We start from the raw sequence: 24,124 nt of genomic DNA, 5'->3' as shown, positions 1-24,124 counted from the left end.
AATAAATAAATAAAACTATACAAATATTAGGAGAAAACATAGGGATAAATAAATCTTAATGATCTTGTATTAGTCAATGGTTTCTTAGAAATGACACCAAAGGAAAAAATTAGATAAACTTAACTTTATCAAGATTAAAGACACTTTTGCTTTAAAGGATAACACCAAGAAAGTGAAAATAGAACCCATTTAATGGGAGAAAATATTTGCAAATTGTACATCGGATAAATACCAAGCATGGAGAATATATAAAGAACGCCTACAAATTAACAGTAACACGACACCACAATTTTTAAAGTAAGGAAAAGTTCTAAATAGACATTTTTTCAAAGAAAGTGCACAAAAAGCCAATAATGGCATAAAAAGAAGCTCAAAGTCATCAGCCATCAGGGAACCACAAATCAAAACTGTGGTGAGGCACCACTTCACACTCTTGGATGGCTAAAATCAAAAAGGCAGAGAGCAAGTGTTAACAAAGATATGGAGGAACTGAACCCTTCATACGCTGTGGTCGGAAGGGAAAATGGTGCAGCCATTTTGGAAGAGAGTTTCGCAGTTTTCCAAACTGTTTTGGTGACTCAAGTTTAATTCGAAAGGTTCAATGCAGAGTTTCCACATGACCCAGCAATTACACTCTTATGTATATTGAGAATTGAAAACATACGTCCACACAAAACCTATACATTAATATTTATACCAGCATTATTCAAAATACCCCAAAATGGAAAACACCAAGTATCTATGAAATGATGAAGGCATCAACAAAATATTGTATATTTATAAAATGGAATGTTGTTTGGCAATAAAGGGAAATGAAGCACTGAGACATGCAACATAATGAACCTGAAAGCACAAAACACCACACACACGATGATTTCCTCTATATAAAAATGTCTAGAATAAGCCAATCCATAGAGATAGAAAGATGATTATTGGATGCCAGAGGCTAGGCAAGGCGGGATGAAGACAGAAGCCTCAGGTGCACAGTTTCTTTCGGGAGTAGTGAAAATGTCCTGGAAATGGGTCATGGTGATGGTTGCACAACTCTGTGAATAAACTAAACACTACTGAATTGTAACCTTTAAAAGGGTGAATTTTATGTTATATCAACTATACCTCAAAACAGCTGTTATACAAAACTGATGGGGCTGGGCACGGTGGCTCATGCCTGTAATCCCAGCCCTTTGGGAGGCCCAGGTGGGCGGATCACCTGAGGTCAGGAGTTCGAGACCAACCTGGCCAACATGGTGAAACCCCATCTCTACAAAAAATACAAAAATTAGCCAGGTGTGGTGGCGCATGCCTGTAGTCCCAGCTACTTGGGCAGCTGAGGCAGAAGAATCACTTGAACCTGGGAGATGGAGGTTGCAGTGAGCCAAGATTGTGCCAGTGCACTCCAGCCTGGGTGACAGAGTGAGACTCCATCTCAACAACAACAACGATAACAACAACAACAAAAAAAAAATTGACGGAACATAAAATAATAAAGAATATTTTAAGTTAAAATATTAATTAATAAAGAAATGTAATTGAATATTAGGATATGAAAAGTGTAAGCAAGCTAAATATTCATCTTTCATATAAAAGAATTAATGAATATTGTCTGAAGCTGCAGACTTTAAACAAAAAGATATAAATGTATTAGCTACAGTTTTGCAGGTTCCTGCCAATAGAAGTGAAAATAGAAAGAGCTCAAAGCAATGGCCTCTGGTTACCAGTAGGTTGTTGAGGAGGCGTGGCATGACTGTGACTTTCTGTTCGCAAGTGCATGTTTATTTTTACCAAGTATTTTAATTTTAATAATTTTAAATAATTACAATAGAATGAAGTAGAACTATAATAACAGCTTATAAAGATTTCCAAGAAATATGTTAAGAAACCAAGTTGCAGAAGAGAGCACACAATTTGATGCCTTGGATTTTTTAAAAAGGAGGAAGAAATTATTACATAACTATTTTTGTGTATGTCTGGGAAACGTCTGGAAATACAAGAAATCGTCGCAGCAACTAACCTGAAAATTTGACATGCAGGAGTGAGGCTCTCCAAGCAGGAGGCCTTGTTCCCTTGTAGCCTCTGGACTTTTTTCCACCGTGACATTTACCTTTACGGCGCTTTCACACTTACAGACAATGGGAACAACTCCTTTTTATGTATTTGAAATTTCAGTCTGATTTTCTATTGCCTTTCAAATACTAATCTTCCAATTAGTTTGGAGGACAAACTTGAAAAGAAAGACAGATGATTGGATCTTTTTTTTTTTTTTTTTTTTTTAGACAGTCTCACTCTGTCTCCCAGGCTGGAGTGGCGTGATCTCGGCACACTGCAACCTCCACCTCCTGGGTTCAAGCAATTCTTGTGTCTCAGTCTCTTGAGTAGCTGGGACTACAGGCACACGCTACCACGCCCAGCTAATTTTTGTATTTTTAGTAGAGACAGGGTTTCGCCATGTTGGCCAGGCTGGTCTCAAACTCCTGACCTCAAACAATCTGCCCACCTCAGCCTCCCAAAGTGCCGGGATTACAGGCTTCAGCCACTACACCCAGCCTTTCAATCTCTGCAGAAGTCATATGTGAGGAGAGAGGACGTCAACGTGACTGTTCTTTTAACAGGAAAGGAAACACACAACAACCTCTTCACTTTTGAGCTAAATTAAACTTGAGGTCTTGGAACCTTTCCTCATGGTTTTCCCATAAACAAGGTACCAAGAATTTGAGTAAATCAAATAATGAGGACCAAGAAAAGTAGAGCAAGACACTGAGGCAAATAATTAGTGACTGGGCCAAGCCAAGAGCCAGTCGCAGGAAAATATGGTCCCTGAGGGAAAGAAACAAACAGCAAATAAGCCATACAGGGAGGTGGAGAAAAGAAACTCTGGCTAGATTTTTATACGGATTTTAAAGGCTTGGAAAGGGGTTTATTTACCTTGAATTCTGATACATTAAAGATGCAGCATGCCCAGTTACAGTTCAATTTTTTAATAAACATATAAATTTCTTTTTTTTTTTTTTGAAATGGAGTCTCGCTGTGTCACCCAGGCTGGAGTGCAGTGGCACAATCTTGGCTCACTGCAACCTCTGCCGCCCGGGTTCAAGCGATTCTCCTGCCTCAGCCTCCCAAATAGCTGACATTATAGGCACCTGCCACCATGCCCGGCTAATTTTGTATTTATAGTAGAGATGGGGTTTCACCATGTTGTCCAGGCTGGTCTCAAACTCTTGACCTTGGGTGATTCACCCACCTCGGCCTCCCAAAGTGCTGAGATTACAGACATGAGCCACCACACCCGGCCAAACATATAAATTTCTTAATGAAGGGCTTGGAAATTTCTACTACCAGCTTGACTAAAGAGCCCAGCTCTGTTAAGAATGACCACTTGATGGCACCATAGTTAAAATGCAGGCGCAGTCACTGGCCCCTGTAGTATTACAACTATTCCAGACCTGTTACAGAGGCAGCAGGCCCCATGAATTCAGATACGGCTCAACAGAAATGTACAAGAACAGAAATACTTTTTCAGGCCCTCCAAAATAATTGTGTACCTTGGCCTTTGCTTGCTAAAAGATCAAGCAATGTTCTTTGGCATTCCCAGGAAGGAAGGAAAGAAGGAAGGAAAGGTTGCTCCATCCAGAAGAATTTTGTCTAGCTACAGTAATTAGATTTTTATTCACAAGCAGCTAGTAGAGAATCACAATGGAATGCACTTAAATTAGGTTAAAAAGGGATCTTTGAAATGTCATTTGCAAAATTAGTTTGTGATATACAATATTCTCCTGGCCTAAGGTTAAGTAGATTTGGGGAAATAGATTTCAAAGCAATTTCCCATTCGAAGTCTTTCATTCTTCTCCTCCCCTCAGATTCTCCATGTGGGCATGCAGTCCGGAACATTCACCTCTTCTCCTTTGTTTTAATATGGAGGCTTCCACAAAGACCAAATCCTAGAAGATACCACCACAGCAAAGCAGGCAGTGACTTCCAGCTGTAACCTGTAGACCGCCAGGTCCCCCTTCCGTGAAGCATCCTTGATCCCAGAGATAAATGTTTCATTTGGTTTGTGAGTTTTTGTTTTTACCATTTCCCCCTTCTTATCCTGTGATCCAAAGTGCAAGTAAGGAAAATGTGCATTGTTCAAAGTTACCCAAATGAATACTTTTGTGTGTTGAGGGCTGGCAATGAAGGAGCTTGTGACTGTGATTATTAAATGTATACTGCAGTCATCCACATGGCACAGCAACAGAGACCAACTTCCAATCAAGGGACCTGGCGAGGACAAACCTGAAGCTCAGAACACCCGCCTGTGCTCTGTTGAACTAATGTCAGGAGGCTGCAGCCAGATGCCAAGGGTTACAGGCCTCCAAGTTACATGAAGATGGGATAGAGATGGTGCAAGCTGTCAACCAAAAAGGCCTCTGGTGAGTAGGAGAGCACACCTTCTTTCATTTCAATTTGGTGGAGAGGAGCACCCAGCAGCCCTGCTCCCCGGGACAATGCCTCCTCACTGCCTGGGAGGGAGAGCCCATCACAGGACAAGCAGTCCCTCCAGACACCAGTGGGTGGGATTTAAATGACTTCTCTATTCAACACATATTTAGGAAAAGACTTCCAGTCCCATCACAGGTAGCTTTCCCCTTCCTCCCCAGTCCTGTCTCTCATGACCAAGAATCCCAGACACAGCACAGCCAACGGGTGTGAAGAAGAAGGCAGGGTGCCCAGAGAGTCGGGCTCCAGGGAGGATGTGGACCTGAGCTCCTGGGCTTCCTACCACCCCTCATGGATTCCACACGGCTCTGCAGAAGCTCCAACCCTGGGACCACTCGCCAACACCCACAAAAGGAGCTCCAGGAAAACCGTGCCTTCACCCGCATCCGCCAGCCAGAGGACCACGAACAGAGCAGCCCAACCACAGGAAACCCCCGCAGCAAGACTCACGAGACACACACAAGGCCCATCCCCAGGCTCTTAGCAGGGCCGATGAGGGCTGGACCTTCCACCTCCCCACCCCCACTCCTGCCAGGGCCTCGGGCGGCGCTGAGCATCAGTTGGCTCCATCCCACCCCCTGCACAAGCAGGCGGCACCCTGACCTATCCAGGGCAATGTCAGTGGGTCCACTGTGGAGCTGAGCCCCACTCCACCCCACCCGGCAGCAACAACCCTGAGCAAAGCAGTGTGACATGGGGCTGCTCACTGCCCTGTGCCCTCCCTGGCAAGCCCCTCACCATAAGAAAGGATAAGGGGTAGGGGCAGGTTGAGTCCACTTTTTCCCCTCAGTATCAACCGGGCTGAGGAGGGAGCCCCCTCCCTGTGTAGCATCACTGAGGCTAAAGCTGGCAGTGGGAGGCAGGCCGTTGCACCGGCTTCCCCACAGCCTCCCTGGGGTCAGCAGGGCCCAAGGAAGCTGAGTGTAGCCAAAGCCCCGCATCCACCTGAAGACACTAGAAGGGCCAGGGGAAGGTTATCATCACCCCACCTGCCTGCAGCCACTCAGCACGGTCAGGGCTCTGCTGCAGCTGTAGTGCCACGTGTACCCTGCCCAGACACAGCAGCCCAGCGGAGAGCACCTGCTGCAGACGAAGACGCCAGCAGCTCGGGAGTCTCATAAGATATCCTAAATGTACAGGCTCCGATCCAAAGTCACTCAGTGTACGAAGAACTAGGATAATCACAACTGGAAGGAGAAATAAATCGATGGATGACAACACGGAGATGAGTCAGAGGCTATCATTAGCTGAGCACAATCTTCACATAACCATCATAAATACACTTCAGCAAGTACGAATTCCCATGGAATAAATGGAAAATTAGACAATTTTAGCAAAAGAATAAAGAAAAACCAAATGAGGCCAGGTGTGGTGGCTTACGCCTGTAATCCCAACAATTTGGGAGGCCAAGGCGGGTGGATCACCTGAGGTCAGGAGTTCGAGACCAGCCTGACCAACATGGTAAAACCCATCTCAACTAAAAATACAAAAATTAGCCTGGCATGGTGGTGGGCGCTTGTATTCCCAGCTACTCAGGAGGCCAAGGGAGGAGAACTGCTTGAACCCAGGAGCCAGAGGTTGCAGTGAGCAGAGATCGCACCACCTCACTCCAGCTGGGTGACAGAGTGAGACTCAGTCTGAAAAAAAAAAAAAAAAAAAAAAAGAAATTATAAAGCAAGAAAACACAATAACCAAAAGACAAACATAAAACCTCAATGGGTGGACAGCGAGGGGACAAAACAGGACAGCGAGGGGACAAAAGACTGGATGAGGGCCAGAAGTCACCAACTCAGAGCAGCATCTAGGAAGTGGGCCGAGGAGAAAGAATAGACTGTCAGGAGCCTGTGTCACCCTCAGAGGAGAGAGAGAAAGTGGAACTGGAAAGGTATATTTTTTAAATGGCTGAAAACTTCCCAAGTTTAGTGAAATATACTAAAGATTCAAGAATCTGAGAAAATTCCAAATGTGGTAAACCCAAAGAAATTTATACCAAGACACATCATAATCAAAGGTCTGAAAAACTAAAGACAAAGAAAAATAGCTGCAAAGTAGCCAAAGAGAAACACATTGCTTGTAGGATGTGCAAATTTTCCATTTGAAACCATGGAACCCAAAAGGAAGTAGCACGTGTCTCAAATACCGAGAGAAAAGGACGGTCAACCAAAAGTCTATGGCAGGGAAAATGTCCCTCATGGACAGGTATAAATAGAGACGTTCACGGACGGGTATAAATAGAGACGTTCTCCAGTGAAGGAACACTAAGAGAATCTGCCACCAGCAGGGTTACTCAAAGCATGGCTGGAGGAAGTTTCCTAAACAAAAGAGAAATTATAAAAGAAGAAATATTGGAATATTAGGAAGAAAGGGAGAACAACAGCAAAAGTAAAAAATATGGGTAAATAAATAGACTCCTTCTCCTCTTGAGTTTTCTAAATTATGTTCCATGGTTGGAAGCAAAAATGATAATGCTGTCTGATGTTCTCAATGTATGTAAAGAAAGTATTAAAGATGATAGCACATTATAAACTATAACATAATATTGTAAACTGTAATATAATATGGGGGAGGGAAAATATGAAAAGAGAGTTTAGGTAACCACATTGTATTAGAACTAACAAAATGTCAGCACCACTAGACCATGTAGGATGTGTATAATGAAGTACCTACAGCTACCATTTTTAAAAACTATAAAAAAGTATAAACCCCAAAACACTAGATAAATCAAAATGGAATTCTTAAAAAAAAAAAAAGTTCAAGTACAGGAAAGCCAGGAAAAACAAAATAAAGAAACACTAAACAGTGTTTTTATACTTCAGTAAGGACATTAAAAACAACCAGCCTCCGGGCACAGTGGCTCACGCCTGGAATCCCAGCACTTTGGAAGGCCAAAATGGGAGGATCACTTGAGCCCAGGAGTTCAAGACCAGCCTGGGCAACGTACTGAAACCCCGTCTCTTTCTAAAAATAATAATAATAATAAACACTAGTGACTGCAGAAGCAAGGGCTGTCTTTGGTCGGCATCTCTCTGGTGTGTTTCTCCCCGGACATAGTCTGCTGAATGCGTGGACTTGGAGTTAACTGAACCCCTTTCAACTTTCAGTCGTTCTCTGCATGTGTCTGAGCGCGTGCCCCGACCCTGGAGCACCCTGGGCACTCAGCCAGCGTGGTCCTGACCTCACAAAGTCTTTGGATTCAGGCAGGAGAGAAAATATGCTATCAATAATTCGGGGCTTCTAAATTTGCTGCCAGCTGGGATTTCTGAAATTCCTGCCGTGTGAGGGCTTCATGCTGAGCCCTGTGTCGTGCCCCTGGTGCAGATGTGTGGTGTGCCCCACTTTACAGAGAAGGATCAAGAGACTCACGAGCATCTTCCGAGGTCATGTAGCATACAGCAGGGCGTGTCCTTCCACCCAGGGCTTTTCACCTCTCAAGAGTTTTCTAGAAAAATCTTAATTATTACAGGGCTTCCAGGGCAGGACTGAAAATAAGCCTGGGGTTTCTCATTTTTACTATTTCACGAATGGTATTGTTTTATTTCTCACTTTTCAGCTTTAATATTTCCAAAAGAACTGGGGACATTTTCTGGTGGCATACATCACTAAGCCTGTCAGTCTATGCAGGTTTCGTCCCATGTGGACTAGCTATCACCGCAGGTCATTTCAACAAACAGCAATAGTTAGGAGCATTCAGCTCATCTAGTTTTGCCAAACTTTCTTTTTTATAAAAACGTTAGAGAGGGAGGGATAAATCACAGAGAAGGCCATGCCATGGCCACTCCCATCCATCTGCTCACACCCCTCCCCCTGCCTGCCTGGTCGTTCCAGCCAGGAGCATCCAAAAGTGTCCCTGGCAAAGCCCCTGTGGCTCTTTCCTGTCCCTCTAAACCCAGAGATGGACAGGAAAATCTCTGCACACCTCTGGGCCTGAGCTTACCAGAATGAACTTTTCCTCCCTCTAGCCCACAACCCGTTCAATAAATGCCCTGAGCACCCAGGGGAAACATTCTACACCAACTCAACTCCACTTCTCCCAGCAGGGCCCTTGGCTATGGGGGAGGCAAAGGCGTCCAAGTTCTCTAGTGGTTCTGGGACAGCTTGTGCAGGCTGAACGGGATGAATCAGCAACAGAACTGTATCCTCCCCCAAGCTACAGGGCTAAAAGGAATAGACAAGCCCACTGTTTATCTACACAGAACTCAACTGAATTATTAACTTTGTAAGAAGTTTTCTATCTCATCTCCACATTTTTAGGTTATATATGTTAATAGACTGAATTATGCTATCATTACTTTACTTCTTCATATCAGTGAAGCAAAAAGAAACAGATAGAAAAAAGTATGAGTGGTGGCTGCAATTCTCTTTTAAAACACTAAAAACATGAAACAAATTTGCAATGATGAAAAGAAAAAGTACCATCAAACAGTAAGCAAAGGCTACTGCTTACTTTTTCTACATATATTTTCCATTCTCACCTTTGCCTTTCATCAAAGAATTCTTTATAGTATTTATCAAAGCTTGAGATGAACCTTCACTTATAGGAAAAAGGAAAGACTGCCTCTGAACATCAGGAAGCGTGGGGAGGCTGCTGAACCACCTCCGATTCTCCCTGTTTGTTGTTCTACTTAACACAGAAAGGAGACGGGCATGTAAATATTGTGAGACAGTCTTGTTAAGTACTCACACACATCATTTACATGTACATGATGTATAGGATGAATTCTCTACATGGGTGTCCTTGATAACCCTAGTGTTGCCCTTTCAGGAAACCTCTTAGTAATTAATTTCTTCCACAAATACTTGGTGCACTTGGCTCTGGGCAGACTTTATGAGGCTTGACACGAATAGACCGTCACCCAGAGAGGTCACTCCGCAGACACAGCGTTTTGTCTTATTCACTGTGGACTCTTCAGATTCTAGACCAATATCACCTGATAGAAATGTTATATAACTTTGCATTATTCAACACAGTGTCTACTAGTCCCACATGGGTATTGAATACTTGAAATGTGGACAGTGTGAGTGAGGAACTGAGTTTTTTTAACTTTGTTTCGCTTTCACTGAATTTCAATGGCCAACCATGGGTGGTGGACAACACAGACGTGCCTGATACAAGCAGAAGTTCAATAAATGTTCATTGTTAAAAGAGTGAGCAGCCTCTGCCCTATGGGGAAGGATAGATATTGGTCAAATAATGACAAAATAAATCTGTAATTATAAATTATAACTTGGCTATTGAAAAGTGCATGATGGCCAATTGTGTTGGCTCACGTCTATAATCCCAGCATTTTAGGAGGCTGAGGCAGGAGGATCACTTGAGCGTAGGAGTTTGAGACCAGCCTGAGCAATATAGGGAGATCCCATCTCTACAAATTAAAATTAAAAATTAGCCAGGCATGATGGCGCTCACCTGTGGGCCCAGCTACTCAGGACGCCGAGATAGGAGAATCGCTAGAGCCCAGGAATTCAAGGCTGCAGTGAGCTATGATCACACCACTGCACTCCAGCCTGGGTGACAGAGCAAGACCCCACTGAATGAAAAGAAGAGAAAAAAGACTGCATGGTTTCATGAAGGAATATAAGCAAGTACCTTGGGCCTCATGGAGCCTGTCTCCGAGGAAATGGTGTTGAGGCCAAAACCAGAACAGCCATGAGCTGAACTCAGAACCAGAGAGAAGGAAAGGTGAAGACACAGAAAGGAGGGGAAGAGAGCAAGAGAAGTAGAGATGGAGAAACAGAAATGGAGAAAGAGGAGGGAGAGAGGCAGAGAGGGAAGGAGAAAGAAAGGGAGACAGAAAAACAGAGCGACGGAAACCAACAAACAGGAGAGAAAGACAGAAAGAGAGAGAGAGAGAGAGGAGTGCGGAGGGAGAGGAAGATGAGAAGCAGCAGAGAATTCCTCCTGGCAGAAGACGCTGCACGGGGCAGCAGGAGGGAGCACGGAGCAGTGGGAGGGAGCCTCGTGCTGTGGTAGGGAGCACGGGGCAGCGGGAGGGAGCATAGGACTTCAGAGAACAGCGTGTATCTGTGAGAATCTCACAACATGAGGTTGGGGGGGAAGGGGTGGCCAGCTCCAGTGGGCCGTCCAGGTCCTGTTGGGGTTTCCCTCTTTACCCTCAGAACAATGAGAGCCCACTAGAAGGTGGTGAGCAGAGAAAGGGCCCTCAAGGTTTGCGATTTTGAAAAATCACCTGTCTACAATACAGAAAACCAACCAGAAGAGTGGACTGAGAAGAGATAGGTGGCTACTGCAGGTGTCCAGGCTACAGATGGTAACAGGCTCTTCCAGGAGGGGAAAGATGGATGCTGCCATCACACCTGAAAAAAGGCGAGGGCATGTCTGGGACTGGATTGTTTCCAAACCACCCTCGGAAGCCCGGATGGATGTTGTTGTGCTAGGAACGCCCTGTTCATCCAAGTTTCCACTCACACAATAAAAGCCCATCACAGGCTGGACACACACTGTATCATTCATTCATTCACTCACATCGAGGGAGTCATTGCCCTCCAGAGGCTAGGCACGGCCACGGCCAGTGGAGGCTGAGCCAGGTGGACCCTCAGCCTCCCTGCCTGCATGTGTGCGCCTGTGAGTTCTCTAAACCAGAGCTGGCAGGCTTAGGGAAGCCGCAGGAAACTATCAGCTCTTATGGTCATAGCATCTTCCCATCTATCGACTAACTTATTTAACTTTAAAATGGGTCACAGATATCATTTTGGCTTCAGAAGTATAAATTGGAGTCCCAGTATGCAATAGGGCTCATATTTTTCTTAAAGGACAGAAAAGCACTAGTGTTGCAAAACGCTCTTGACACAGGTCACTGCTCTGCAGCTGCGGTGGTGCTGGGTTGCAGTGGGAGCCGGGCCCTCCTCGTCCTCAGCCTGAGTTCCTCAGACAGGAGAGACACCGTGCAGCCTTGGAAGCCCTACCATGAGTGGCCATTCCTGTCAAATAAAGCAACATGAACAGCCTGGGTTTATATCCGTCTTTCCCTTCCAAATGAGGCAAGTCAGGAATTACTGAGAAAGTTATGAAGGCATTTGGTTAGAATTCATTCACTAAGTAAACAAATTTAATGAAGCAAACATGTAGCAAATAAATTTAATGAAGCAGACATAACGGAGTGCAGGGCAGGACTGAACATCCCCTCTTGCACGTGCTGTTCCTGAACTCAGAAGCTCGATGGCTGGGTTGGGCTGCAGAGCCGACAGGCCAGTCTGCACCACCAATACACGCTCATGACAGCAAGCGTACGGGCTCCGAGACAGTGAAAGGTTTTATTGTGCTATGTTGCTCTGATACGATACAGAGAGTGGAAGTAAATATTGGTCATAACTACCTCCAGAATCCCTGCCAGGCATGGGGTAAAGAAGGCAGAAGGGAGGGATTGATCACATTCGCCCTCAAAGGCAAGCTCTCAAGAGGTTCCACCACCACCCCCATTCCGCAGGCCCTTCCTCTCAGCCTCGAATCATTTGAAAAATGCAAGCAGTGGCCCTGACCTTAGTGATCAGACAATGAGGACTGAGGCCAGGACTCGTGCAGGCCCCTCGGCAAGCCCAGCGGTGGCCACATCAAGCTGCAGTGGCATCCAGGGCTGTCTGCTGCAGGCTGGAGTGAAACAGAGGCTCGAGGCTCCAGAAAGGCGTCAGCACCTGGTGCTGTGGACAGAGCCAGGTGGTGGCCTTTTCTGAGGACAGCCCGCTGCTGGGAAAGATCTTCACAGTGTTTCTTCTGGAATAAATCACTCGCCACCTTCTGAAGAAGACACCGATGCAGGTAAGTCCCGCGTTGAAAGCCTTGGCTGGGTGGAGAAGATGCCATTCATTGTGGAAGGTACAGACGGCAGGGGGCAAGGAGCCAGACAGGAAGGTCCTTCTAGAGGTGAAAGACTTTTACAGGAAGATGTAAGACCTGCCGGGAATGGAAGGAGGCTCCGGAAAGAGAAGGCCAGAAACATCTAGAAAGATCCAAACAGATGACGACTCTTGTAAGATTGTTACTGACAACCACTTCCAGTTTCTCATGAAGCTGAAGATGAAGAAAGCCTTCGGCCACCAGAAAGCAACCAGCCGCAGGGACAGCAGCTCCACCAGCTCCAGGGCCGTCATGGGAGGCTGTGGGGGTTAGGGTGCTCTCTCTGGCCTGAGAGCTGTGAGGAAACTGGAGAAACCCGTGCAGGAGGCTGTCACAGCAGATCGGTGCAGCAGGGTCTCGTATCAGCAAAATGAAATGCAGAAGCCATCGGGAGGAACAAGGGACAGTCAGAGAAGGAGGCGGCCCCAACCTGCAGGTGCAGGGCCACCGTGGCTATGCGTAGGAGGACGGGGTCGCCCAGAGGAAGACCCCTGCCCAGTCATGAGGCAACCGCTTCTCTCCAGCCAGAGCATAAGCTGTGCTCGTGAGCATGCAGACCATGAGCAGAACAGAAACAGTGACAGTCACACACACACAAAAGAGAAAAAATGAAGCCACAACAGACCTCCATCAGCAGCATGGCTCAGGGACTCCCAGCTGCCAATCTTTGATTTAAAAATACATATATCTAGTATTGTTTTAGAGCTATTCTTGATAAAATATCAGGAGACATGTTCCTTTTGCCACCCTAATTTAAATAATAGTTATTTTTCTGAGCCAGTGAGTGACCTTGTGGCTCTAAACCCAGGGTAATGGACAGGGTAATGCTGTCCTGGGGGACACTGGCGATGTCTGGAACCATTTGGGTTGTCAATGATGCCTGGATGCTACTGGTGTCGCATGGGTGGAGGCCAGAGAAGCTGTCTCTGTTCCTCTTGTGAGGTTTCTGCACCCCAGAGCCCGTTGGGGGCTCAGCCCCTGTGCCCATCATAAGGAGGATGGAGAGAGATTGGTGCCATAGTCACACCTGGCCGCTGCTCTTCCCCACCCGGGAGACCAGTCTCCTCCTGTGTTTCCGAGGTGACTGTCAGGAATGACCCTTGATTACAATGATGAGTTCATCCTGACTCATTTGAGGCTCAGCAGAGGGGGCCCCTCTCTGCATTGCAATGCAGTGCATGTATGAAATCCCACCCTGATCTGGATGTGAGCCTGCAGGGTCTCTCACTGTCCCCACCAGCCCCGCTCCAGATCTGGGGCCCCACTTTCTCCAATAGAGACAGGTCATCGCACCCTACAAGGCCAGATGTTTGTGAAGACCCTCGCACAGGGAAGGGTGGGAAGGGTGAGAGAGGAAAACAGTTTCACAGGGCCTACTCTTAAAGAAACCAGGAAAAGGCCTTTGTCTCTCAGCAAAAGCTTCATAGCTGTGAGTAATCTGCACCCATGACAAATACAACCTAGTGCTGAATTCCAAATGGCGCTGCTTCCAACCATGTGCATTTAATTTGTCTCACCTCAAAATTACAAGTAAATAGACACAGAAACAGACCTCTAACCCATTCCTTCCAGATATAACAAACTCTAACTTTGAGATTTTATAATTTGAACAAATGATATTAAGGAATAATATTTACAGGTTTGAGTTTCAATACGTTATTTTCATTTTGGAAAGACACCTTCTAAACAAGCAAACACAACTTAAGTTTAACTAATTGAAATTTAATTAAAAGTTATGTCTCTAAGATTATGAGTGATCTGGGCATCCCTTAAATTGACTCCCATATGGTGCTGAGTAAAACCTCTTAAGCTAATGGAAAACACAGGTTCTCATTTTAAATGATAAATTCATCTAGAAGCGCACATGCATGTCCCTAATGGGCTGAAAGGAGCTCCGGGTGTGAGGGATCCTGTCTCCTGAGACTTGCTGTTCTCCCTGAATTCAACAGCAAAAATGTACCAGGCCCTTCCATTTAATCTGGCATAGTAACAACATTTTTTCTTTGTCTTTTCCAAAATTATCTCAATACAATCAGAACAAGAAAATAAACCCAAACTTCACCTTTCACAAAGCTAGGAGACATCTGTTCTTACAAATCACAAAATAGGAAGGCAAAAAAAATGGGTGCAAAAATGGTAAATTACCTAGATGACAGAGAAAGGGCAGACATAAAGGGCCCGGGATTTGGAGTGCACTGGGATGTTGGGTAGGCAGTAGGGTTGGGGCAGGTCCTCACCCACTCCCACATGCTCAGGTGACTATCCCCCTCCCACTCACCCAAACATGGGAATTATATGCACAGAAAAGATTTAGCAAGAGCGGCCACATGGAAATGGCACCAGCAATGGGGTAACAGACACAACAGGTTCACAGTACAGAGATGCCATTTGCCATGTTTTGGGATCTTAAAACATGCCTAGTTGGGAAGAGTTGCTGATTTTTTTCTCTTCCAACAGTTGAGAAGATCATTAGATGAGAGTGGTTCTCAACTGGAAGCAATAGTTTCCTCCAAGGGGACATTTGGAAATTGTGCAGCATTTTTTATTGTCACAACCTAGAGGTGTGGGGAACCACTACCAGAACCCGGTGGGTAGAGGCCAGGGATGCTGCCCAGAATTCCACAGTGCACAGACAGGAGGATGATCAAGCTGCCTAGCGAGGAACAATCGAGCCAAAATACCAACAGTGTTGCTGTTGAGATGCCCTGATTTATACCTATGAACTTTGGAGCTAATTCTATGATATATGGGCTAAGAAGCAAGAAATAGAAAATGAACACAAAGGGGAAAAAAAAGCTCTGCCTTGTTCCCATGGATATTATGTTTTGTCTGTTTCTGAATCATATTAAAGGCTAAAAGCTAAAATGGAAAAACCAATTCATCATGAACTCCTTTCTTTTAAGCATGAGTAATATCTAAAGCCCTGAACAGCCTTGTAAGTTCAACACATGGTTTAATGTGCCAATATAGACTTAGAGCATACAATTCTCAAATGTATTGGGAAATCTATGATGTTGAGATGTTCAGGCAACTGGAAAAAGTCAGCCCAAGCTGATGATTTGGAGAGACACTGTCACTCCCTGGCCATGCCACTCAGAAGCCTGGGGCCCCCATATTCTCAGCCTGCAACACAAAATTTGTAGTTCGTCAGTAAAATAGAGAGGGAAGAATTCTCCAGTCACATGCGGCTTGCAGAATCTCATTAGGTCAAATTAGGCAGTAAAACACAGTTTCTGAGATTTTACTGCAGCACCCTGTAGGAGTCATTTTAAGGAGTGTCCAAGTCATTCGTAATTTTCAAGAAGTGTTTAGCTGTCTGCCGGGTGGTCATGCAGTGCTGTCATTAGTTATGGGCATTTAAGTTGCCCTAAGGAACATCCAAAAGAAATATCTGCTAGTGGCCTAAAGTCTTGGCTTTGGAGCTGCAGAGACAGATATTCATTTCAAAGCCATTAGGGGACAGAGAACTATTGAAGATGAGTAGGTGGGGTGAGAAAAAACCACACGAAAACTCCAGGGAGAAGTGGAAAGGCGTTGATGAAGCTGTCAGTATTGGTTATGTGACACACGTAGTAGGAAGAAAGGGAGACAGAGATTTTTTCATCACCTTCACGTTGCAGAAATTGTTGCTATTATCAAATATGGTGCTCTAACTAAAAGAGGCCTTAGAAGGGAGACTTAGGAAGAATGAAAAATAAGTAACAATGGGCCTTGTTTTCAGAGATGGAAGAAGAAAGAGTGGTGGGTGCAGACAGACACATTTGTATGTGAGGAGGCAGAGGGATCTTCCAGCGGGCAGTGAGTGAGGGGCAGGCTCCTCTCACCTCAGATTCCACACGGACCACCGGGAATCTCATGACACCAAGAGTCTAGGGGGAGACCTGGGATTCCGCATTGCCAACAAGCTCCCCAGAGACATGGACGTTGCTGTCCTGGGACCGTGCGCTGAGCCGCCGGGGTGGCCCAGGGGCATGTTGTCCTGGGACTGTGCGCTGAGCCGATGGGGTGGCGTTGGCTTTTCTGGGCTGTCAAGGATCCCTGAGCAGCCTCGTTGGTCACAGTGTCCTGGTGGCATCAAGCACAGAACCAGGACATTCTAATGACAGTTCCATCCAACTGCCATTTTTATCACTTGTCATGCATTTCCCTTTTTAACAAGAGTCCCAGTAGAACAAAAAATAATAATAACTGAGTCAGATATTCTGGATATACGACATTTTCAGCGTAGACAAGGATATTTAAGAATAAAAACTACAACAGAATTATAAATGAGAAATATCCAAAGCAAAATAAAATTAGAAGAGGAACTATATTACTGGTAAGATCAACCAGAGGTAAATCATGTTTTTATTTTGTTTGTGTTTTGTAACTTTTGAATTCTATTGCTATTTCTTTAAAAATTAAATTCTAATAGCTCGAACACTGTCTTTAGAATGCAATAAGCTTTATCCTATAAGGAATTCTAGAAAGAGAAACTTTGATTCTGGAAACTAGAAAGATTCTAGAATGAATAACTTAAAATAGAAATAGTGCCTAGAAATTTGATGCAAAAAAAAAAGTATTAAAGTGAGAAATTTATTCTTGTGAACTAAGTAAGCTACTAAGACTTAGTAATATCTGATTATTGAAGAATCTTTTTCTACCTATTAATCGTTCATGTGTATATAACCCCAGCCCAAATTTTAATTTTTGTAATTTCCTTTGAGAAATTAATAGACCTGGTTTAGTCCAAGCTTCACCCTTTCCTCTCTGCATACCTGGGAGAAGGAAGCATAATTGTGCCACTCCTTGACTTATTCAGGTATAAACTCAAGAGTAACCACTAAGGTGGTAAGGATGAGAGTCCTTTATAAAGGGCTGTATAAGTGTTTGTTACAATGACTGCCATTGTCATCGGTATTTCTAGCATGGATTGACCACAAAAAAAAGAGATTAGTTCACATCTGTAATATTATTTTTTGAGAGAAGATGTTTTCTACGTAGCAGGATCTCAGATGTCTATATATTTTCCGTATAATTATGATTTCAGTGTTATTCCAGATTTTTAAGGCTCAAACTCCTCTGTCATAAAGCCTGTTTCACTAAAACAGTCATAATCTTAGGAAAAAATTGATGCAGAAGGAAAATAAATGTGCCACACAGTGACCAAGAGCAAATTCCTGGCTTTGAGGCGGCATCTGCAAGCCAGCTCCCGAGCAGATTTCTCAGGCCCCACCTGGCAGCTCCTCTCTGCTGCACCTGGCTTCCCCAGCTCCACAGCTTGGTAGGGTATGAAAGTTTAAAAAGTATTAGTATTATTTTTATATTTAGTCTTTCATGGTAAGTGAAAGATTCAAGCTGCTTGAGAAGAGAAATAGAGGTGATTATATAAAGAGGAGAACATTAGATCCCCTCCTGAAACACAAAATAGAATTCATCAACAAAACCACCCCAGCCAGCCAGCAGGGGACGTGACAGAGACTTTTCTAGCCTCTCCTTTATCCCTGGCCACACCCCTCCCTTCCCCACCTTCTTTAAAACCTCAGAGGTTCTAGAATCCAAACCCTGTCCTCCTTCATTTCTAGGTCCAAGGCACTTGGCTAGATTGATTAAATAATTTAATCCAAACATTGTCCCCAGGGGAAGGCACCATTCTTAAGCTGAATTTAGTATATAAATCACAGTTGCCATCATTTTGAAGATGTGCCTATTAAAAGCAATTGGAAACATGCAAATAATTGTATCACAGTCTATGAACGTGAAAAGGCCTGCTTAATTGGTATGATATTTTCTGTGCTTGGAAACTCCTAGAAAGAGCCTAGGGAAGCTTCTCCTTACAAAGTCTGCTTAGACCATTAAAACAGCAGAGAAGGAGAAATTGCACTGGAGGAAATGAAAGAATCCATGAACATAAACTATTCCATAAACATGACTCTTTGAATTTTCAGGCTGAACTCAAGAGGAAAAACCATACAAAAAATCAATGAATCCAGAAATTTGTTATTTGAAAGAATAAATAAGGTAGAATGCTAGCTAGACTAATAAAATAAGAAAGAATATCCAAATAAGCACAATCAAAAATGACAAAAGGACGTTACCACGAACCCCACATAAATACAAATAACCCTCAGAGACTGCTATTAACACCTCTGTGCACAACAGTTAGAAAACCTAGAAGAAATGAATAAATTCCTGGGAACATACATCCTCCCAAGATTGAATCAGGAATAAATTGGCTCCCCGAACACACCATAACGAGCTCCAAAATTGAATTAGTCATAAAAAGCCTACTAACCAGAAAAAGCCCAGGACCAGATGGATTCACAGCCAAATCCTACCAGGGATGTACAGAACAACTACCATTTCTAACTGAAACTATTCAAGAAATTGAGGAGGAGGGACTCCTCCTTAACTCACTCTATGAGGCTGGCATCACCCTGATACCAAAACCTGGAAGAGACACAACCAAAAAAGAAAACTTCAGGCCAGTATCCTTGATGAACATCAATGCAAAAATCCTCAAAAAAAAAAAAAAATACTTGCAAACCAAATCCAGCAGCACATCAAAAAGCTAATCCATCATGATCAGGTAGGCTTTATCCCTGGGATGTAAGTTTGGTTTAACATATGCAAATCAATAAAGGTAATTAATCCCATAAACAGAACTAAAAACAAAACCCACATGATTATCTCAATATATGCAGAAAAGGCTTTTGATAAAATTTAACATCCATTCATGTTAAAAACTGTCAACAAGCTAGGCATCGAAGGAACATTCCTCAAAATAATAAGAGCCATCTGTGACAGACTCACAGCCAACATCATACGGAATGGGCAAAAGCTGGAAGCATTCCCCTTGAAAACTGGCACAAGACTAGGATGCCCTCTCTCACCACTCCTCTTCACCATAGTACTGGAAATCCTGGCCAGAGCAATCAGGCAAGAGAAAGAAATAGAAGGCATCCAAATAGAAAGAGAGGAAGTCAAACTATCCCTGTTTGCAGACAATATGATTCTATAGCTAAAAATCCTCATAGTCTCTGCCAAAAACTCCTTGATCTGAGAAACAACTTCAGCAAAGTTTCGGGAAGCAAAATCAATGTACGAAAATCAGCAGCACTCCTATACACCAACAACATCCAAGCTGAGAACCAAATCAAGAACAGAATCACATTCACAATCGCCACCAAAATAATAATAACAAAATACCTAGGAATATTGTTAACCAGGGAGGTGAAAGATCTCTACAATGAGAATTATGCTCAAATAAATCAGAGGTGACACAAACAAATGGAAAAACATCTGCTGCTTACAGTTAGGAAGAATCAGTATCATTAAAATGGCCAAACTGCCCAAAGCAATTTACAAGTTCAATGACATTTCTGTCAAACTACCAGTGGCATTCTTCATAGAATTAGAAAAAACTACCTTAAAATTTATATGGAACCATAAAAGAGCTTGAATGGCCAAGGCAATCCTAAGCAAAAAGAACAAAGCTGTAAGAATCATGTTACCCAAGTTCAAAATGTACTACAAGGCTACAGTAACCAAAACAGTATGGTATTGGTACAAAAACACATACATAGACTAATGGATCAGAATAGAGAACCCAGAAATAAAGCCACACACCTACAACCATCTGACCTTTGACAAAGTCAACCAAAACAAGCAATGGGGAAATGAATCCCTATTCAACAAATGATGTTGGAATAACTGGCTAGCCATATGCAGAAGATTAAAATAGGACCCCTTTCTTATACCATAAAAAAATCAACTCAAGATGGATTAAAGACTTTTATGTAAAACCTAAAACTATAAAAACCCTGGGAGATAACCTTGAAAATACCATTCTGGACATAGACCCTGGCAAAAAATTTCATGATGAAGATGCCAAAAGTAATTGTAACAAAAACAAAAATTGACAAATGGGACCAGTTAAACTAAAGAGCTTCTGCACAGCAAAAGAAACTATCAACAGAATAAACAGACAACCTATAGAATGGAAGAAAAGGTTTTCAAACTATGCATCTGACAAAGGCCTAATATCCAGAATGTATACGGAACTAAAACAGAACAACAAGCAAAAATCAATCAACCCCATTAGAAAGTGGGCAAAGAACATGAACAGACACTTTTCAAAAGAAAATATACACACAGCCAACAAGCACATGAAAAAATACTCAACATCACTAATCATTAGAGAAATGCGAATCAAAACCACAATGGGATAGCATTCACACCACCCAGAACAGCTATTAAAAAGTCAATAAAGAACAGGTGCGAGGTTGCAGAGAAAAGGGAATGCTTATACACAGCTGGTGGGAATGTAAATTGGTACAGCCATTGTGGAAAGTAGTTAGGCGGTTTCTCAAAGAACTCAAAGCAGAATTACCATTCAATTCAGCAATCCCATTACTGGTTATATACCCAAAGAAATATAAATAGTTCTACCATGTAGGCACATGCATGCATATATTCATCACAGCACTATCTACAATAGCAAAGACATGGAATCAACCTAAATGCCTATTAACAGTAGATTAGATAAAGAAAATATGGAATATAGACACCATGGAATACTATGGTGTCATAAAAAGGAGTGAGATAATGTTTTTTGTGCAATGTTTTTCGAGCTGGAAGCCATTATCCTAAACAAACCAATGCAGGAACCGCAAACCAAATACTCACTTATAAGTGAGAATTAAACATTGAATACACGTAGACAAAAAGAAGGGAACAACAGACACCAAGGCCTACTGAAGGGGGTTGGGGGGAGGAGGGAGGGGATTGAAAAACTACCTATCAGGTACTATGCTTATTACCTGGGAAGTGAAATAATCTGTATACCAAACCCCTGTGACATGCAACTTACCTATGTAACAAATCTGCACATGTACCCCTGATCCTAAAAGAAAAAAAAAAAGAAATAACAGACGGGTCATGATTTTTTTTTTCCAAGAGCAATTTTAAGATTGCTTGCAAGCTCCAGATGAATTATCATAGTTTATCATTAGCAACATTCAAAAATGATTTATGAAAGATACAGTTGATGAATAGTTTAAAAAGATGATGATGAGGGTGATGGCTTCTCAAGAACAATATTTGCTAAACTAATGGCATGTTCCCTTTGGACATTATTTCCAAGCTGGTAGCTCCAGGAATTTCATGAGCATGCTGTAACTGGATTGCCACAAGGCATAAGATAAGTCTCTTGTAATATCTTCAATAAATCAACAATAAATAATAGCAGCAGGTTTCCACAGTGAGGTGGCTCTATGAGTAATATAATCATATTCCCTGGGCCTGTGCATGAATCTGATGCCCTTCTGGAGGGTACTCTCATGTAGACCACAGGGTTCTGCCAGTTGATCACTTCTAGTCCTATAGTAGGTCAATGCACAGTAATCACACCTAGCAGATGCATCTATGGATGGCAGGGCTGGAAAAGACAGCTGGTCTGCTGGATGGGCAAATCAAGATTTAAAAGGATCCAACAAGTTAGGATGACAGGCAGAAACCAGCAAGACACACGTCCCGAGAAGAACTGAAAATTCCTGAATTTTAGATTGCCAGTATAGAGATAGACAGAGAAAATTCCCGGCTTAAGAGAACTCATGGGACAAATTCCTATAGGTAAATTATCTATAAAACTCACCCAGCACAGGGAGGGCCACTTTCAGAGAAAGGTTGTCTCTAAAACAAGACAGTTAATCATCATCTTAAACTCTGACATTGGTTAGACACTTCCAGGCCAGAGTTCAAATGTGGGAGCCCCATTTTAGGAAGTCCAAAAAAGAAGACCAACAAATTAACTGAATTGGTGTCCAAAAGGTCATGTCTAGACAAGGCTTATATCTTTCTTTCCCACACACTCTTCTTTGAGTCCTTTTTATCTACCCAAAATCTAACTGGCCAATGGACTATAAGACTAGTCACCAAAATTATTCAAAATAGCTAAAGATGAATATGCTGTAGGTAACAAACATCACTCTATCCAGTAAATACTCTAAAAATACTTATGTCAATCTTTATCTTTTTTAATTTTTGCATTTTTGAGTATTTGAAGATTTTTTTCTATGAAAAAATAGTTAAGATGCTTAAATTCATGCACTAAAGCATAACTATATACTATATTTTTGTTCTCACCACTCTATTCCCAGGATTGGGAAGAGCTTTTTGCGCAGTGTAGGCTATCAACAAGTAACTGCTGAATGAATTAAGGAATGGACAGATGAGTGAATGAACTACTGCTCCATGGCTTATCTCTTGCCAGTCTTTGCATCTCTTCTCTTCCCTGGGCCCCAAGTGGCCAAATCACTTACAGTCCCTTAGAGCTGCTCTTCCACCTGTTGGAGCCTTTGTCCAAGCTGTCTTCTGTCTAAGTGCTCCACGCTGGGCCAATCTGTCCCCTAAAACAGGCCCACATTGTGCTTCCTGGCTCTACTTCAAATACAACATTTTCTAGTAAGCCTTTCTTCATCCATTCTGGAATATAAACTAGCTGTGATTTGGGTGATTTTTTTTCTCAATTGTTGACTCAATTATTTATAGCCACTGCTCCTTTTGAAGGCATCTTGTTTGTTTTGTTTTTAATATCATGCTTTGTTTTTCCAAGACAGAATAAATTGAACTTACAGGCTTCATCTGTTATTTCAAAGAGAGATTCATACAGCTCACTACCCAGAGAATTTTAAAATCTGTTATTCCTAATATTGTGCCATTTTAGTAGGGAACTCAAGTAGACTTTTTGTTCTTTTCTTTTTTCTTTACTTTCAAAGCTTGAACATCATTTTAGAAACGAAAACGTAAAATAATTGCAAGAATTCTAACCCAAGATGACAATAAATGGCAGCAGAAGAGACACAGTGAATTTTTTTACATCCAAAATCTGAGGTAGCAAAGTCAGACCAAGCTGCCTGAATTCTGTGGTGTACGGGACACACGTTTTACAAGCTAGCATTGAACTTTTATAAATGAGTTGGAATTAGTGCTTTGTGATGGAGGATGAAAGATTAGATCATAAGTTCACTTCTGTGGTTCTGCAGTAAGGAGCAAAGCTGATTAGTAACCCACAGCTGGTCTATTCCCAGGGCTCAAAGGGAAAGGAGGATTAAGAGATTGAGCAAAAGCAAGAGGAAATAAACGTGTGTCCACCATTGGAGGAATTTTGTGTTGCTATTGTGCCATCCTGTACCTGGATAGTCATAGGGATTTACCAATGCAGCAAACAAAAGCATTTTGCTGCAGCCAGAAAAGGAAGGCTGGGTAACGGGGAGGTTCTGACTTCAGGAAATCTCTTTCTTGGAAAAGGTTTACTCTCATACATTGTGAAGGAATGTGAAGTATTGTGGCTTCTTTCATAAGCAAGTTGGGAACAGATGTTTAATTCAAAATACATAAATTATTCAACCCCAAAATCCCACTCTTGGAAACTATCCCATAGAAATTACATCACTAAGAATGTCAAATGTACAAGGTGTACAATATTGTTTATATGGACAAGAGCTGCAAATAAAGAGACCATCCATCAACAGGAGGCTGACTGAATAAACTAGGCTATACCTCTCCATAAAAAACTATGCAACCCCCAAAAAACAAATTACAGCTACACCATATTCCCTAGGGAGATTTTCGTAAAACATTGTTAAGTGGAAAGCTGTTGAAACGTGTGATTAATCAATCTGTTCCTGTAAAACAAAAACAGACACTTGCCTGTATATGTACATGTGTCTGCATGTGTGTTTGTATGTATGTGCATGTTTACACAGTATTCTATACATGTATACCAAAACACAGAATGAACACTCAGTCAAAACG

At 42.8% G+C, this 24,124-nt stretch overlaps 1 protein-coding gene across 21 annotated transcripts in view; it reads right to left on the bottom strand.

The window, feature by feature from the left end:
• The window catches only part of GALR1 (galanin receptor 1), a 133,082-nt gene that overhangs the window by 81,403 nt on the left and 27,555 nt on the right, over positions 1-24,124 (bottom strand). For 5 of the 21 annotated variants that reach the window (XR_010137644.1, XR_010137647.1, XR_010137650.1 and 2 more), the window contains 2 exons: positions 21,180-21,212; positions 175-6,113 (listed from right to left, as the gene is read on the bottom strand). The exons of 4 other annotated variants lie outside the window; for them this stretch is intronic. The gene's annotated coding sequence lies outside the window, so the exon portion shown is untranslated. 12 more of the 21 variants (XR_010137642.1, XR_010137643.1, XR_008516051.2 and 9 more) reach the window with 5 other exon arrangements.

Source organism: Pongo abelii, chromosome 17 (genome assembly GCF_028885655.2).
Source record: "Pongo abelii isolate AG06213 chromosome 17, NHGRI_mPonAbe1-v2.0_pri, whole genome shotgun sequence".
NCBI classification, from domain to species: domain Eukaryota; kingdom Metazoa; phylum Chordata; class Mammalia; order Primates; family Hominidae; genus Pongo; species Pongo abelii.
The sequence above is the reverse complement of the archived record's forward strand: the minus strand, read 5'-3'. Positions and strand labels throughout refer to the sequence as shown.